The sequence below is a fragment of the Portunus trituberculatus genome, chromosome 38 (genome assembly GCF_017591435.1).
Source record: "Portunus trituberculatus isolate SZX2019 chromosome 38, ASM1759143v1, whole genome shotgun sequence".
NCBI classification, from domain to species: Eukaryota; Metazoa; Arthropoda; class Malacostraca; order Decapoda; family Portunidae; genus Portunus; species Portunus trituberculatus.
In genome coordinates this window covers 24961543-24979627 of record NC_059292.1, presented here as the reverse complement: position 1 = coordinate 24979627, position 18085 = coordinate 24961543, and the positions used below count along the sequence as shown (strand labels likewise).

General features: G+C 40.4%; 1 protein-coding gene across 2 annotated transcripts in view; it reads right to left on the bottom strand.

Annotated features, from left to right (window-relative positions):
* The window catches only part of LOC123515132, a 110451-nt gene that overhangs the window by 9626 nt on the left and 82740 nt on the right, over positions 1-18085 (bottom strand). The window contains exon 7 of one of the 2 annotated variants that reach the window (XM_045273587.1): positions 17053-17309. The exons of the other annotated variant lie outside the window; for it this stretch is intronic. The gene's annotated coding sequence lies outside the window, so the exon portion shown is untranslated. Of the gene's footprint in view, positions 1-17052; positions 17310-18085 lie in introns of those variants that run through there. 2 annotated transcript variants of the gene reach the window in all.

Here is an 18085-nt window from a genome sequence, read left to right as displayed (position 1 = left end):
TAACAGGAAATGATAAGACAAGTAAATTAATCATATTACATTCATGAAAAAAATAATAAAAATAAATAAAATAAATAAATGAATAAATCCTTTGCTATCACATTTTAAAACCTTATTTCTAATAAAAGGAGATGTTCCAGTATTGTTCAATTATGCTATGTTACAATAAAATCATTGACAATCAAAGCTAATAATCTAGTTTGCGTAAAGCTGCTTCATTTCAATATCAATAATTATCAATGAATTATGCAAATAAGCAAATCTTGCTGACACTAAATTATTTTGTGAATATTGATGAGTAAACAAATAATTTGTTTTATTAGCATCTATAATTCAGTGCACAAGAAATGATAAAGAAATCTAGTGTTAGTAGTTTAAAGATTAAACTACTATCTCAGGAATTGAATGGTTTTTCCTATTTCTCCGGTTCATTTTGTGATCCTTGTTACAGATAATTGGTTCCCAACATTTTTCCAATTGTGACCCCTTATCCAAAAGCTTGAAATCCATGCAACCCCACTTTATTTTTGTTAAGGATCGATCTTTTTTTTTTTTCTTATCTGCATTGAGGCAAAAACAATATATATATATATATATCTATGAGCACAAAAACTCTAATTGACGAGTTGAAATCAGCATTATCTCAAGCAACTTCTAGCATGTTTGTGACACCCTTGCTAAGGTTTCCTTGTTCCCCAGGGGTAGTGACCTACTAGTTGGGAACCTCTGTTATACATGTATTGTGGCATGTGGTTACAAACATCAAAGAGACAGACCGAATCCTAGGGATGATTAAGAAGTGGTAAAAGTTATTATTATAAACCTCATTTATAAAAGGCTATGGATGGAAAGTATTGTTTGCAGTACTAAGAAATGTGTCCTCAGAACAATTAACTTGCTGACAATTTAAAAATTCTCAGTGAATTCATCAGTTCAAATTAATTCTGCAAAATTTGATTTCAGTGTACTCTTAAGCATGGAAATCCTTAGAAACTTCAATTGTCAGTATTTTGGTAAATGCTAGCAAAATTATTATGGTCAGTCAATCAGTTGCTTACTTGGCTGTTATAGTAAGTGGACATTGAAAGTTGACTTAATCCTATTTAGACTATGATCTTTATAGTTCAAAGGGAAATTAACTTTTGCGTACAACTGTCAGGGTTCGGTCCACAACAATTTCTTTCCATTGATAATCCTCAAGATCAATTTTGGCACTTCAAATGGAGAGGTAAGGCTGTCACAATGACAGTCCCCATTGTAATCAGATTTATAAGAGAAAGTATATATATTGTAGATCAAAACAAAGTTTAACTTGTTCATTTTGAAGAGAACATAACAGACAAAGGATAGCCTAACCATCATAGAAACAATACATTGTGGTGTATACAGTACTTAATAACCAAAATTAATACCAAAAAGTAGATGTAGTTAATTAGGAGATATAATACATGAATTTTGATATCTTCCAGCTCCTTATCATGAGTAACCACATGTTTCTGATGTTTTTCTAAAGTGAATTTATTCTCATATTGCAACATATAGTCTTTTCTTGATTAATGTGAGTTTGAATAACGTGATTTTGATTTAACGTGACTTGACATTTAAGGAGATACAATTAAATAATCACGTTAACTTGATTCAATGAAGTCACGCACACCCACGTTGCTTCTTGGGGGAACTGCACTGAGACACTTGGCCGAATTTTTAAACAATACTTTCTACCTTTGTCAGTAGAAGAATGCCATCAGGGTGAAATCGGTATTCTTAAGACTGAACGCTGCGCTTGGGAAGACAACGATCAGGCAGGATTTACTTTTGCCACGAAGGTGTCTTCATCATTACCTTCATGTAAATTTTACATAAATATCTATTATTATTTTTTTTTGTGAACTAATTGATTTTAGAAACAAAAATATATGGTTATATATGTACGTGTGCCTGTGTGAGTGTGGAGCAGCGTCATAATAGAGTACATATGGGTAGTACATATGAGTACATATGTGCAGACTTTAGCTAAAGGGTGAGCGAGGTGTTGGTTGCTCGTGTTTATGAAACTGTCACACCTTAACCCCTTTATGCCGGATGTTAAAAAAGCCCGCCTGTATGATATACGGGTGGTAGTGCCGCGCGCCCAAGTGCGGGAAACTCATGCAAGCTTGTCATACTTGTTGTCTTTGTGTATTATGCTGCTATTTTTTAGTCACTATATCACCTTCGAAGAGGAAAGTGGAAAGTGAGAGAGAGAGAGAGAGAGAGAGAGAGAGAGAGAGAGAGAGAGAGAGAGAGAGAGAGAGACATTTGCTAATATTTTAGACACAAGCGGGACACATGTAGCTTATCTTTCGAGAGGAAGAGGGGAGGGAGGGAGGAGAGGAGAGAGAGAGAGAGAGAGAGAGAGAGAGAGAGAGAGAGAGAGAGAGAGAGAGAATTAGAAAATTTGTTGTTTTTGTATTTGTGTGTGTGTGTGTGTGTGTGTGTATTTACCTAATTGTATTTACCTAATTGTAACATACGGGAAAAGAGCTATGCTCGTACTGTCCCGTCTCCATATCTACTAATGTCCAGCTTTTTCTTAAAATCATGAATATTCCTTGCGTTGACCACTTCCACGTCTAAACTATTCCATGCTTCCACCCTTCTATGAGGGAAGCTATATTTTTTCACATCTCTCCTATAAGTGGCCATTTTAGTTTTTTCCCATGCCCTCTCGACATTCTTTCATTCCACATACACAGATCTTCCCTATCCATTTTTCCATGCCAATCATCACTCTGTATATTGCTATCAGGTCTCCCCTTTCTCTTCTGTTTTCCAGGGTCGGAAGTTGCATTCTGTTCAGTCTGTCTTCATAAGTCAAATCTCTTAAGTCAGGCACCATTTTTGTTGCAGCCCTCTGTACTTTCTCTAGTTTCCTTATGTGTTTCTTTAAGTTCGAGCCCACTGTATTGTTGCATATTCAAGCCTTGGTCTTATCATTGCAGTAATTATTTTCTTCATCATTTCTTCATCTAAATATATGAACGCCACTCTTATGTTCCTCAATAAGTTCAATACTTCTCCAATTATTTTGTTTATATGTCTCTCTGGCGATAGGTCATTGGTAATTGTCACCCCAAGGTCTTTTTCTTCATGACTGGTTTTATGTCTTCATTTCCTATCTTGTACATACTCCTGATTCTTCTTTCACTCTTGCCAAACTCTAATTTCTTGCATTTTGTCGTGTTGAACTCCATTTGCCATGTACAGCTCCATTTCCATATTCTGTCCAAGTCTTCCTGGAGTAGTTCGCAATCTTTGTCACATCTCACTTTTCTTAACAATTTTGCATCGTCTGCAAATAGGCTCACATAACTGGACACCCCATCCACCATGTCATTTATGTAGACCGCAAACATTACTGGTGCCAACACTGATCCCTGTGGAACTCCACTCTCCACCAAGCCCCATTCTGATGGTCTGTCCTTAATTATTGTTCTCATTTCTCTTCCTACCAAAAGTCTTCCATCCATTTTAGTAAACTGCCATGCACTCCTCCTACCATTTCAAGTTTCCAGATCAGTCTCCGGTGTGGTACCTTATCAAAGGCCTTTTTTAAATCCAGATATATTCCATCAGCCCAACCATCTCTTTCCTGTATTACATCTATCACCCTCGAATAGTAACATATCAGGTTTGTCGTGCATGAACGCCCTTTTCTAAAACCAAATTGACACTCACAAAGTATGTCATTTTTCTCCAAGAAGTCTGTCCATCTATTCTTCACCACCCTCTCACACATCTTAGCTACCACACTTGTAAGTGACACTGGTCTATAGTTCAATGGGTCTCTCTTGTTACCTGATTTATAAATTGGGACAATGTTAGCTCTTTTCCAGTCTTGGGGCACTACACCTTCCCTTAATGAGGCATCAATTACTTCACAAACTTTTTCTGCCAGTTGCTCCCTGCATTCTCTTAAAATCCATCCTGATACCCCATCAGGTCCCACAGCTTTTCTCACTTCTAAACTCCCCATCATATTCTTGATCTCCTCCACAGTTACTTGAAACTCCTTCATAATCCCTTTCTGTTCCATTACCAGTGGTTTGTCAAAAGCAGTCTCCTTTGTGAATACCTTCCGAAAGCATCCATTCATAGCCTCTGCCATTTCCTGGGATCCTCACTGCATACTCCATTTACTTCTAAACTTTCAATACTTTCTCTATTTTTGATGTTGTTGTTCACATGTCTGTAAAAAAGCCTTGGTTGGTCTTTACATTTATCAATTATATCCTTTTCTTGTTTCTTTCTTTCTTCTCTTCTAATCAACACATATTCATTTCTTGCTCTTTTGTAACTTTCCCACTGCTTAATCCGTCTTTTCCTTCTCCACCTCTTCCATGCATCCTCTTTTCTTGTTCTAGCCTTTTCACATCTATCGTTAAACCAGTCCTGCTTTCCAACTTCTCTATGTTGTCTTATTGGTACAAATTTTTCTCACCTTCTTTGTATATTTTTATAAATTCCTTCCACTTTTCATTTGCTCCTTAGCACTCTTGAATTTCATCCAATTTGTCTCTTGAAAGAATTTCTTTAGGTTTCCAAAATCTGTCTTGGCATAATTCCATCTTCCCACTTTATATTCTTCATTTCTTCTAGATTTCTCTTCATCTATCACCTTGAACTCCAAAACTGCATGATCACTCTTTGCTAAAGGGCACTCCACCCTCATCTCCTCAATGACCATTGGCTCTGTACTAAAGACCAAGTCCAGTCTTGACGATGCTCCCTCTCCTCCAAACCTAGTATCTTCTTTGACCCACTGAGTTAACACATTTTCCATTGCCAGTGTCAATAGTGTATTTCCCCATGTTGTCTCTGATCCTTCCATTGACCAGTCCTCCCAACACACCTCTTTACAATTAAAATCTCCCATCATTATAGTTCGTTCACAGCCACCCAACATTTCTTCCAGACATGTTCCTGTATCTCTTATCATTTCTTCATATTCCTGTACTGACCATGCATTTGTCTTAGGTGGTACGTACACCACTATGTAGTGCCTCTTTTTCCTTCATTAGTTTCTGCTCTGATCTTTAGCACTTCTGCCTTTCCCATACCTTCTTTCACTTGATCCACCTTTATATCTTTTTAACCAGCAACATCACTCCTCCTCCCATCTTACCTACTCTATTTCTTTTCCAAACATTATATTTCCTTCTCCAACCATCATCAGGTCTTCTCCTCTCTCAGTTTTGTTTCAGTAAGACCCACAATATCTGGGTTCTTGTCCCTCAAGTAATCGTTGAGTTCTAAAATCCCGATATCACTCCATTTATGTTGGAATACATTACATTCCGCTCATACGTAAGTTTCTTTAGTCCTTTCTTACTGTACTTTTCTGGGTTATGAACCACTTCCTCAGTCTCATATCCAAGATTCTCCAGAAAACTCTTTCTTCTCCTCTTCTGTCCTCTTCATTTTTTTCAAAGCCTCCTTTCTCAACTCATTTAACATTTCTCTTTCCTTTTCACCGAGATCTCTTCTCAACCAAATCTTCCTTGTTGTTTCCTGCTGGGCTAACCTCCATGACTTCTCCACCAATTCATCTACATCCTTTTGTGACTTAAGTTTGATTCTTATTGGCCTCATACCTTCTCCTGTGAACTTTCCAATTCTATGGAAGTCCTCTATTTCTTGTACTAGGTCTTTTCCCTCCTCCTGCACCACATTAATGATATTATTTATCACCTTTTTTATGTTTTTCTCTCTCCATTTTACTCGGTGTCTTATCCTCCTCCACACCAAATATCACCACACATCTCTTTTTGTCTACAGTTTCCCTCACCAATGTCTCATTTGACTTAATAACCTTCACAACTTTCTCAGCAATCTTCTCTTCCATGATCTGTTGATCTATAATTTCAGCAAGGCCCAAAGTTTTCTCCCCAGACTCTTTGATTTCCTTTTCCAGACTTGCAACTTTGTAATTTACCTCCTTTCATTCCACTTCCTGACTTTTTTTCCATTCAGCCTGCTTCTCATCACTTTTCCTAAAGATTCTCCACATTTGTCACAATTCACTTTAATTAACTTAACTTCCTCTTTCAGTACTGCATTTTCTGTCTTCATTTCAGCGCACTCTTTCAGCACATTGTTATGACTCTTTTCCAGTTCACCATACTTTTCAAATAGTTTTTCAATTTTTCCTTCTAATTCCAGAATTTTCTTGACATAGACGCTCTTTTCCATTGTACCTTGGAAGCCTGTGAAGTCTAATTTCTCTTCCGAATATGCGGTGTGTGTGTGTGTGTGTGTGTGTGTGTGTGTGTGTGTGTGTGTGTGTGTGTGTGTGTGTGTGTGTGTGTGTGTGTGTGTAGCCACGAATGTTACAAGGCGGGACGATGTAACTTATCTTCGAGAGGAAAGGGGTGAGAGAGAGAGAGAGAGAGAGAGAGAGAGAGAGAGAGAGAGAGAGAGAGAGAGAGAGAGAGAGAGAGAGAGAGATGGGAACAGTCTATGCCATTGGGTAATTTTAGACACAAGGCGGGACGCATGTAGCTTATCTTTAGTGATTGGTGGGGACAAGGATAGTGGGAGGAGCACTAGGATTTCAAAGACAGCATACAGCGTGTGTAGTTGGTATCCAACACACTATACGAGACAACTGAACTGAAGAAAGCTCAGAAAAGAAATATGACGCCTACGTAGGCGTCACCGTATTTGCTACTGGGGCTTTGTGACGCCTACATAGGCGTCACCGTATTGAAGGGGTTAATGGAAGGGAAGCTGAGCTAGGCCTCCATGACGAAGGAGATGTGACCCCGGAGGTCACGGGGAGATGAGAGAGAGTGTGTGTGTGTGTGTGTGTGTGTGTATGGGTGAGGGCACTGGCCAGCCCTGGGATAATTGTCATACAGTACCGTGTAAATAAATGCATGCATGTGTGAATTACTTGTAGCCAGCATTATTAGGGATATATTGGTAATTAGCGGTTAAGGTAGATAGCGTTACCTAATAAGCTGAAATAGACTCGTAAGGACATTGCCTGGCAGGTGCGACGGCACAGGAGGCGTGGTTTGTGGGGCACTGTGTGGCACCGACGAGGACAGAGGACAGGAGGGTAGCGAGAGACCTCAAGGGAACAAGTTGTACTCTGGGGAGCAGTCAGAGAGTGAACGAGAGACGGAGAGACAGTGAAGTGCCTGACGAACTAGCAAAGTGTTACCCGTACTTTGTTGCCGCCCCCTGCCCCGTCCTGTGTGCCGTCGCCACCTGTTCCCGGTGACTCGTGTATAGTTGCTGTAATATAGAGAAATAAGGAAGAAGTGTTTCCTTCTCCCCACTCTGTGTGACTGAGCTGAGTGAGAGTGGGTGCTATAGCAGCCGACAGCCAGGCCCGAGAGAGCGATCTGCCTGCCACTCCACCCCAGCCGTGCCGCGCCACCCAGGTAAAGTCCTTCTACCCGACACACACGCCCCGAATCCTGAGAAGATTGTGAGGCGTCCCCTCCCTGAAGAAGAAGCGGAAGGAGGGTCGCAGCACTTGGTGTCAGGAGTGGGATGAGGACTGGTGAACGCTCCTGTGCTGTATACCCGTACCCCGGTTGCCCGTACGTCGTGGATTGTGGCGCTAGTGCTGAGGGCGTGGAAGCGGTGCTGTCACAGCTGTAGGACGGACGCGAGCATGTGGTGGCGTACTACAGTAACAAATTCAGTCACGCGGAGAGAAATTACTGTGTCACGCGGAAGGAGGTGGATCGGCAGGCTGGAGCAGTACGATTACTGCGTCGAGCATTGCCCTGGGAGAGTCCACAAGAACGCTGACAGCCTCAGCAAACGTCCATGTGAGCCTGAGTGTCACCATTGCAGCAGGAAAGAGCCAGAAGAAGTCTGCAGGCTGACACGAGTCCATGGCACGGAGGGTGACAGAGACACACTTCTGCAGGAGGCGCAGAGGAAGGACCCGGATCTCCACCCAATAGTAAAGTGGCTGGAGGAAGGTCAAGGTCGCCCTGGCGAGCAAGAAGTGGCAGCCCTGACTCAGCCCAGCGATAAGATTCTACAGGAGGCAGTGGGACACGCTGAAATTGAGTAGAGGAGTACTGGTGAAGAAATGGCTGACACCTGACGGAGGGATGATGTACTGGCAGACAGTCATTCCTCGTGATATGAGAGCTAGCCTGATGCGGGAGATGCAAGAGGGCGTCGCCAGTGGGCATCTAGGAGTGAAAAAGACACTCAGTCGTCTACGACAGCGGTTCTACTGGCTGGGGATACGCAAAGATGTACAAGAATGGTGCCGAGTGTGCGACACCTGTAATGCCAAGAAGGGACCAGCACGGAAGGGTAGAGCGCCGCTACAGCTGTATCAGGTGGGAGCCCTGATGGAGCGCGTAGCAGTAGACATCGTGGGGCCGCTACCCGCGACTGCAGTTGGCAATCGTTACATCTGTGTTGCCATGGACTACTCCACGAAATGGCCCGAGGCGTACGCACTGCCGAACCATGAAGCAGTGACTGTTGCAGAAGTACTGGTGGAACAGTTCTTCACCAGGTTTGGTGTGCCTGGCGAGCTGCATTCCGATCAACGCTGCAAGTTTGAGTTGGAGGTATTCGGCAAGTGTTGCCAGCTAATGGGCCTGCGGAAGACGAGGACGACACCACTGAGGCCGCAGTCTGATGGGATGGTGGAGCGCTTCAACAGGACACTGGCTTGGGAACTGGCCAAATACTGTACAGAGGGACAGACAGAGTGGGACCGGAAGCTTCCTGCTCTGCTCATGGCATACAGGTCTGCCGCGCACGAGGCCACCACCTACACGCTGGCCCGGCTTATGATGGGCCGGGAGCTTTGCCTGCCGGTGGACTCGACCACAGGACGCCCTCCAGATGAAGAACTGCCGACTGTGGCCACGGACTACGCCATAGCACTGCAGGAGCGGCTAGTGGAGGCTCATCATCAGGTGTGAGGACGACTTAAGCTGGCGGGCGTGGCCATGAGGCAACGCTATGACCAGGGAAGTCGTGCGGCTGAGTTTGCAGCTGGCGACAAGGTGTGGCTTTACAACCCCCGCCGGCGGAAAGGTCTCTCACCGAAGCTGCAGAGCCCCTGAGAGGGGCCATACACTGTCATCGAGAAGGTGTCAGAGGTAACCTTCCGTATTCGTCGAGGACAACGCGGGAAGCCCAAGATAATTCATGCTGACCGACTGTTGAGATACCACGGGCCGGGGAAGTTTACCTGGGGCCAAGCCCCGTGTGACAGCAGCAGTGAGGAGGAGAACGCAGCCCTTGCCATAGTAGCAGAGGACGTAATGGGGCCTGACACCGGCCTCGTGGGCAGCGAGGACGGTGGAGCAGGGACGAGCAGGGATGAGGAAGCTGAGTCAGGAGTGGGTGACTCACTGCCAGCCGCTGCCCACCCCGCCAGCGCCGACCACCACGGAGATTGCAGGACTATATTCTAGTTGAGGAAACAGATTTGAGTAGCTGGGATGTAAAATGTGGAGGATGAGACTAGGGAAATTTATGTGGGAGGGGGCAATGTTGCGAAGGTGTATTGCAGCAGCCTCCCAGATATGTATGTGTGCCTGTGTGAGTGTGGAGCAGCGTCATAAGAGAGTACATATGGGTAGTACATATGAGTACATATGTGCAGACTTTAGCTAAAGGGTGAGTGAGGTGTTGGTTGCTTGTATTTATGAAACTGTCACACCTTAATGGAAGGGACGCTGAGCTAGGCCTTCATGACGGAGGAGATGTGACCCCGGAGGTCACGGGGAGATAAGAGTGTGTGTGTGTGTGTGTATAGGTGAGGGCACTGGCTAGCCCTGGGATAATTGTCATACAGTACCATGTAAGTAAATGCATGCATGTTTGAATTACTTGTAGCCCGCATTATTAGGGATATACAGTAAGGTCTCGGTTTACGTCAGAGTTACGTTCCTGAAACATGACGTAAGTCGATTTTGTACATAACTCGAGTTTCCGTACATTTCAAAGCATATTATTGAGTTTTCAACCAATCATTGTTTATGGTCATTCAGGTAAGTTAAAGGTTATATTGTTATATTATTTAAAACTACGTAGGAATATGAAACACAAGCTTGTTTTTGTTGTTGATTAGGGCCACGAACGTGAAGGACTGCAGGGCTGCGTTCCGTTGGAAGTTAGCACGCTGCCCCCGCAACCCCCAACGGAACGCAAGGGAACACGTAAGCCATATGGGTATGGTTGACAAGATGGCCGTCCAAGCTGCTCTCCTCCTCCTCGCTCAAGAGCTCGCAAAAGACCCTCTGTTGGACGCTGCAGAGCTCCTTTTAGCACGAGAGGAGGAAATATTGCTGAGGCAAGAGGAAGAGGGAGAAGAGAGGCTGCCAAGGCAAGGAGAAGAGGGAGATGATAGGCCGCCAAGTCCTGTGCGGGTCAAGGACTATGCAGAGACGATAGTGCCTCTTTACTCCGGGAAAGACTTCAAGAAACACTTTCGAATGCAAAGGGAAACTGTCCCTGCAGCCACAGGTGCTGGAGGGGCCTCTGCAGCAGCTACCATGGCGGTAGAGGCTGTCTCTTCTGCCTCAGAGGCTGTGGGAAGAAATGCGACACATATAACACCGTCTTTTATTGCTATAAATACTAATATTTTCGTCATATTGCCTTATTCCAGCATTCTACAAGGGATAACAGACTTACCACATTGTTTTTGATGTTCTGTGACGTCGCATAAGCTGTCAAAATAGCATTTACATCCTCCACACTGAAAATATAGTGGTGAAGCAGCGGACATCTGCGGTTTGTTGATAAACAATAGTTGCCAGACACCGCCAAGCATTCACCTCCGAGGAGCGCAAGGTCCCGCACGCTTCCGCAAGGCGAGCCGTATGCTGGTCCCCCCCATTCGGGGGAAGTATGCCATACTGTACGCCATACGGTCCCCAACGGAACGCGGCCCAGGTTGCCGAGAGGGGTGGACGCCTGAGGCCGCCAGGAGGGTGGGCAGGTCGAATGTTGTGACGCCCAGGGCGGACAGCTGGGAGCGTAGTGTAGTGCAGTGGGAGTAGAAGCATGGGCAGCGGGGCAGGAAATGCAATAGGGATCAGCAGACAGGCGCAGACGGTGCAAGTCAGCTGCGAGTGTCGTGTGGCCCAGGCGAAGGCTCCGGAGTTGTTATTGTTGTGATGGGTGCGCGAGCCCTCAAGGTCGTCAACCTCCCCGTTGTCATGGTAACGGGCTTCCCATTTTCTTCTTCCCTCCCTCACACACAGCTGCTGCCTCCCTTCTCATGTCTTTTAATTATGTCCTCTTTTTCTTGTAGCATAATAGTTTTCCTTTTCTTAGCATCACTGCTGTCACTAAGAAGTTTTCTCTGGTGCCATTGAGCAAGATACTAAGAACTTGAGTCAGTAAACGCAGAAGTAGGATAACACTCTTGCCAGGGGCGATGGTGTGGTGGAACGGAGGCGAATGCCACCAGCCTCAAGCCTTCCCTAGCAGTGGCCTGGACTAACATGCTCATCCTTCTTGATTCCCAAGGACTCTACCAGCCAGCTATTGACATTGCAGACCAAGCACTGAAGTGAGTTGTATTGCTGGTTTTGCAGGTTTTGAAGGTGTGTAATGTGGATTGTGAATACAGGCAACCCCCGCTTAACGAAGGAGTTACGTAACTTTCCTAAATAACACTTTGTTAAGCGAAACTTTGTTAAGCGAACCGATTATAACAAGTTTAACCCCTGACTTGAACTTCCATTGAGAGTAAGCAAAGCGAGAGTGCATCATAGTACAGTGAAAGGTTTAATGAAAGTAAAAATTATGAAGTTAAACATTTAGGTAGTTTAATTTAAGTCATTATAATGTACACTAATGTATGTATGTATGTAACTTTATAATGTTGATGATCTTAAATTTATGAAGGGAGGGAAAGTGAAACGGGAAAGACACTAACCAGCAACCTGTGGAATGTAAACAAAGAGCACATCATTGTACCGCATACAAAACTTATGTACCACATTTCCACAAGGCTTTCCATTTTATCTAGTGTAGTCACGAGTTCAGGTGGTTCTTTTAGCTTGCAAGGAAGATACAGTCTCACCAGCCTTCTTAATAGTCTGCTGACTTGAAAATAGTACAGACAGTATATGGAGTCAAGATGCTGGCCAGCAATGCTATAGTTTTCTCTCCTCTTTTGTGTCTGTGAATAATATCCAGCTTCACTTCGAGAGTAAGAGACTTCCTGGTCTTCTTAGGAACACTAGGCCATATTGCAGGGCGTTTTGGTGGTAAGTTGAGTGAGTGAAGACGAGGTGCTGCTGACGCCGTCGTGTGGTGCGTGTTGTCCACGAGAGGCTTGATCTTGATCTTGATTCTACAGATGTCTCAGAATTTCTCCTAAGGCAGGCCTTAGTATTTCCAGCTCCTGGTGTATTCAAAAGCTTGTTGGCTTGCGTGATACAGCGGGGCTTTCAAACTTAGAAAAAGTTACCTGGATAAAACTTCGTTAAAGCGAGTTTGGTGTTCGTTAAACGAGGAGATGGTAGTAAAATGAAACCTTCGTTGTAGCGAAATTTCGTTGTATGAACCTTCGTTAAACGGGGGTTGCCTGTATATATATATATATATATATATATATATATATATATATATATATATATATATATATATATATATATATATATATATATATATATATATATATATATATATATATATATATATATATATATATATATATATATATATATATATATATTATATATATATATATATATATATATATATATATTATATATATATATATATATATATATATATATAATATATATATATATATATATATATATATATATATATATATATATATATATATATATATATATATATATATATATATATATATATATATATATATATATATATATATATATATATATATATATATATATATATATATAATATATATATATATATATATATTTTTATAATATATATATATATATATATATATATATATTATATATATATATATATATATATATATATATATATATATATATATATATATATATATATATATATATAGGCAATATATGTTGAACGAAGGTTCACACAACGAAATTTCGCTACAACGAAGGTTTCATATATATATATATATATATATATATATATATATATATATATATATATATATATATATATATATATACACACACACACACACACACAGTAATACTTCACTTAACGAATGTTCGTCTAACGAATTTCCGGTTTAACGAACTATAAAGTTAGACCAAAAAGTCTGCATAACGTACAACCACATCCATTTTAGCGAATTTTCTGGATTTGAATTTGCCGGGTGAGGGACCGAACGCGGCAACTTCGCTGTGATTGGCCAGCTTCCCGCCTCTGTCTCTAGCGCTCCTGGAGCTGGATCCAAGATTCTTTAACAATGTCAGAGCAACCTCCTGCCGCAAAATGGCATCCATGAATGCTTGGAGGGACCGTGAGGAGGTTGTTATTAGGTTGCTGGTAACACCACCTCTTGATGTGGTGTTACTGTCTTATATATATGCAAGTATTGAGTAGTAGGAAACATCTCTACATTATATATATGCATTTATGTTCACAAAACAACATTTCTAATAGCTTTTTACAAACCTTACCCTCAAGAAAGGATTTTTTGTAATGAATAAAGTGAAATCTTACATGAAATACCAAAAAAAAATAAATAAATAAATAAAAAAAAAAAAATGCAGATGAGATTGGCCACAGACAAGCCGGAGACTTGCAGCGACTCGGCTGCTTCTTCTTCTTCTTGTGACCCTTTTAGCATGCATGTTGCTTTCACCACGATGAAATATCGCGGTATTTCATTAATAATTCACTATCACTCAGTGCCACAGAGTCGAGGTTATCCTCATGGCATGAGCATATATGAATACTAAGGTATGATATCCATTATAGCAGGCAATAGAGGAGTAGAAACAAATTTAATATCGGGGTGAAAGCAACATGCAAACTAAAAGGATCACAAGAAGAAGAAGAAGCGGCCAAGTCGCCGCGAGTCTCCGCCTTGTCTGTGGCTGATCTCATCTCTGCTTTATTTTTTGGTATTCCATGTAAGATTTCACTTTAAGCATTACAAAACAATCCTTTCTTGGGGAAAGGTTTGTAAAAAGCTAATAGAAATGTTGTTTTGTGAATATAAATGCATATATAAGACAGTAACAGGTGGTGTTACCAGCAACCTGAGAGCAAACTCGTTACCGACCCTCCAAGCGTTCATGGATGCTATTTCGCGGCAGGAGGTTGCTCTGACATTGTTAAAGTTTCTTGAATCCAGCTCCTGGCAGCCAATGAGCACTTTTAGACGGGCTACCAACCTCCACCCGCCAACAGCAATGAATCTATGTGGATGCTATTTTACGAAGGTTGGTATGTGAGCAGGAGGTTGCTATGGAGGTTGTCTGTACCAACATAGACAACAACCAGCTTCTTGGATCCGTCCCCTTGTGCTGGTGTTGGCTGCCTCTGTCTCACTCTCTCCCGCTCCACAGTACAAAGAGGTTGACCTGTATTTCTGCTTCGCTTAACGTGTTTTCACCACTTAACACGTTACCCACGTTAGTGCAATACACTAGACTCTGCCTCACCGTGGCGAACTTTGATCCGCTCCTGCACAAATTACAGTGGAGCTATCAGTAAGAGAATTTGTACGTAGCTCCTCTAACTTCCAATGACTCATATGACATCATAAAAGTAGTGGTACACCGGTGGCCCAATATACTGCGAAATGTATACATAATTTTTTTTAACCCATGTGGTATGTTGGGGACCAGCCCAGAACTCATCCCCCCCTATTTCCATTATTTTCTATGGGAAAATTACGTCCACTTAACGAATTTTCGCTCTACGAACAGCTTTGACACCCCCTATCCTGTTTGTTATTGCTGTATATAACACTTTTCAACATATTTAAATTTAGATAAAAATATAACCATTGATCTTGATCTTGTACAGGAATGAAGATAGCACAATGAACAACAGCCTGGATTTGCTTCAAACTGTTGTGAAATCCATTTGTTAATCAACCTTATAAGTTTACATCTCCTTACTGTGTGAAGAAAATATGCTTCACATGTGAAAAGTAAGTGCTTAAAAGCAATAGCAACATTAACTTTTTTGTAGTATAAAGTCCGTACGTACTAGAAATTATTTGACTAACCAGAAAATAAGCTTTGGCAGTAGTCATTCATAATGATTAGGTATTGATGCCTCTTTTGCAAATCTCTACTGATATAATTTTAGCAAACAAAATTACACATTAATGACATTATTGTTTTTATATCCCTTTAAATTCATAAAGTAGAATATTTTAGGCTAATAGATGTAAAGTGACACCCACATTTAAAGAAAGTATGGTGACAAGTTAAAGGTTTCGATTTTATGAACATCAAGTTCGGTACCTAGATACATTTTTAGTTCTTAAAGTTGTAGCAATCGTACAAGTACAATTTCCCCTCATTATTCGATATTTCAATTACCCAATCGTTATCCATTTTATCCACTTGCTAGTTTTCCATTGTCAGGGCTTGTGTATCTAATCATTAACCAATCACCAGAATGTAAGCAAATACAATGCGATCGCATCGGCCACCCACTGAAACACATTCCTGCTAGTCTTTCAATTGTGTTCACATTCATTGTTGGATATTATGAGTGATATAAACATGATGTCTTTGAAGCAGGCTGCAACACATAATGCTGGTGAATTGAAGGCTAAAAGATCCAAGGAAAAGCTTATCTTTAGAAAAAAAAAGATTGAAATTGTCAAGTGTCATGAAGGTGAAGGTGCCAATTTCATCACCAGAACCCTGCAGTTGCCCCCCAATCCACTGTCTCCACTGTCATCAAACAAGCAGTAAGTGTGAAGAACACAGGTGAGACAGCTACATTAATGGTAAAGATGCTGATGAAGAAAAGGGAGCCAATAATGGAGGAAATGGAGAGACTTAATGAAGTCTGTGGATTGATGACCAGACTCGCTATTGCATGTCTCTTTATACTTCCCTTGTGATAACAAAAGCCCTCTTGGTTTATGCCGATTTGCAGAAGAAGGGCCTGTTCCATCCACTTCAGATGTTTTTTTTCTTGATTTTATTAAAACTTTAGCTGCTGTAAGTACAACTGGCACCTGCTGACTAACTGGAGGTAATTTTTCTCCCCCTTCCAGTGGATATAGGTCTAGAGAAAACAAAAAAGAAATAAAAAGAATAATAATAAAAATAGATAGATAGATAAATAAATAAATAAATAAATAAATAAATATATATATATATATATATATATATATATATATATATATATATATATATATATATATATATATATATATATATATATATATAAAACACTAACTCTTTGGGTGGTGCGGAAGTGTTCTCCATCTCTCAATACAAGTAAGATCTATGTTACTCTCCCTTTGAATTAAATCCTACTGAACCTTAAATTCACCATTCAATTGTTCGTTATTTGATCTGGTTTTCAGGAATGTGCCCCAATTGTAAAATGAGGGAAACCTGTATACCCAAAAGGAGAGGCAAGGGGGAAGGGGAAAACTTAACACAACATAACAGAAGAAAGGTCAAGACAACAGTTCTAGGATGATGAACATTAAGGATCTGAAACTTTTATGTTTTTCAAGTCCCAACCTTGACATATTTGTCTGTTATGTTCACTATCATAATACAGTGGAACCTTAGTTACCAAATAAAATTTTGAACTTGTATATAATTGTTTCAGTTGCCATATTGTAATCCAGATTTCAAACAAGCCATGAGGTAGCTGGTACACTTTGTCACAGTTACTATTAGTCATGCCATAGCCTTTGCTCAGTGCATGTCTTCATCATACTGTTCTTTTTTGGTTTTTATTCATAGACTCCTTATTCATCTTACTATAAATTAACAAACTTATACAATGAAAATAGTCCATAATTTATCCATCTCTTATCAGAAGCGAATACTTAGATGACAGAATTTCCCTGTATGATTTCAACAACAAAACTCATTAAAATTTTAAAAAATCAAGCATTTATTGTACACGAACAGATTAATCTATTTCTCATTGATTTGTGAAGGAAAAACACTTCTGGTTTCAAAACAGCATTCAGAAACAACAGAGGTTCCACTGTACTGTAGTGTGGAAAAAATAACATGACAATGTTATTGGTATGGTCTGGTAAATCATTCTCAGAATGTTGATGCTTACTTACTTTGGATTCACAGCCATAGATTCTTCAAGCACCCAGTGCAGGCAATATTGCTTTGTTTCTGTATCACGCCACATAGAAAAATTGGCATAGTAATGTTCAATGCATATAAAAAGAAGAATGACAATAAGGATACTACTATAAGCTGTAGGAACACAGTGCAGTAATCCAACAAAATAGTGGCTAATATTACAAAGAGGTAGCAATGGTGTACAATTTTGAAAGTTTAAAATGTAAAATGCTCTTTGCACCTTAAGCTTATCTTCAGACCTGTCTATTGATGTAGTAACTTGTAACTTATGATCCAAGGCTTAATGGGTCTTTGCCACAACCTACCATCCCCAGTTCTAACAAATCTTGTTCATTGAATAAGTAAGTTGAAACACACCATTTTGTGATGTCATAATACTGTGAGTAATGGAAAGGTTCAGTGATGTCATAATACTATGAGTAATGGAAAGGTGAACCTGTGATCAAAGACTTGACAACTTTTAGCATCATGGTGAAGTTGCTGAAATATAATGAAAAACCTAGTGATAGCAGAGGGTTGAGTGCATATGAGTATTTAAAAAAAACAACTACACTTAGTAAGTATATATATATATATATATATATATATATATATATATATATATATATATATATATATATATATATATATATACACACACACACACACACACACACACACACACATATATATATATATATATATATATATATATATATATATATATATATATATATATATATATATACACACACACACACACACACACACACACACACACACATATATATATATATATATATATATATATATATATATATATATAT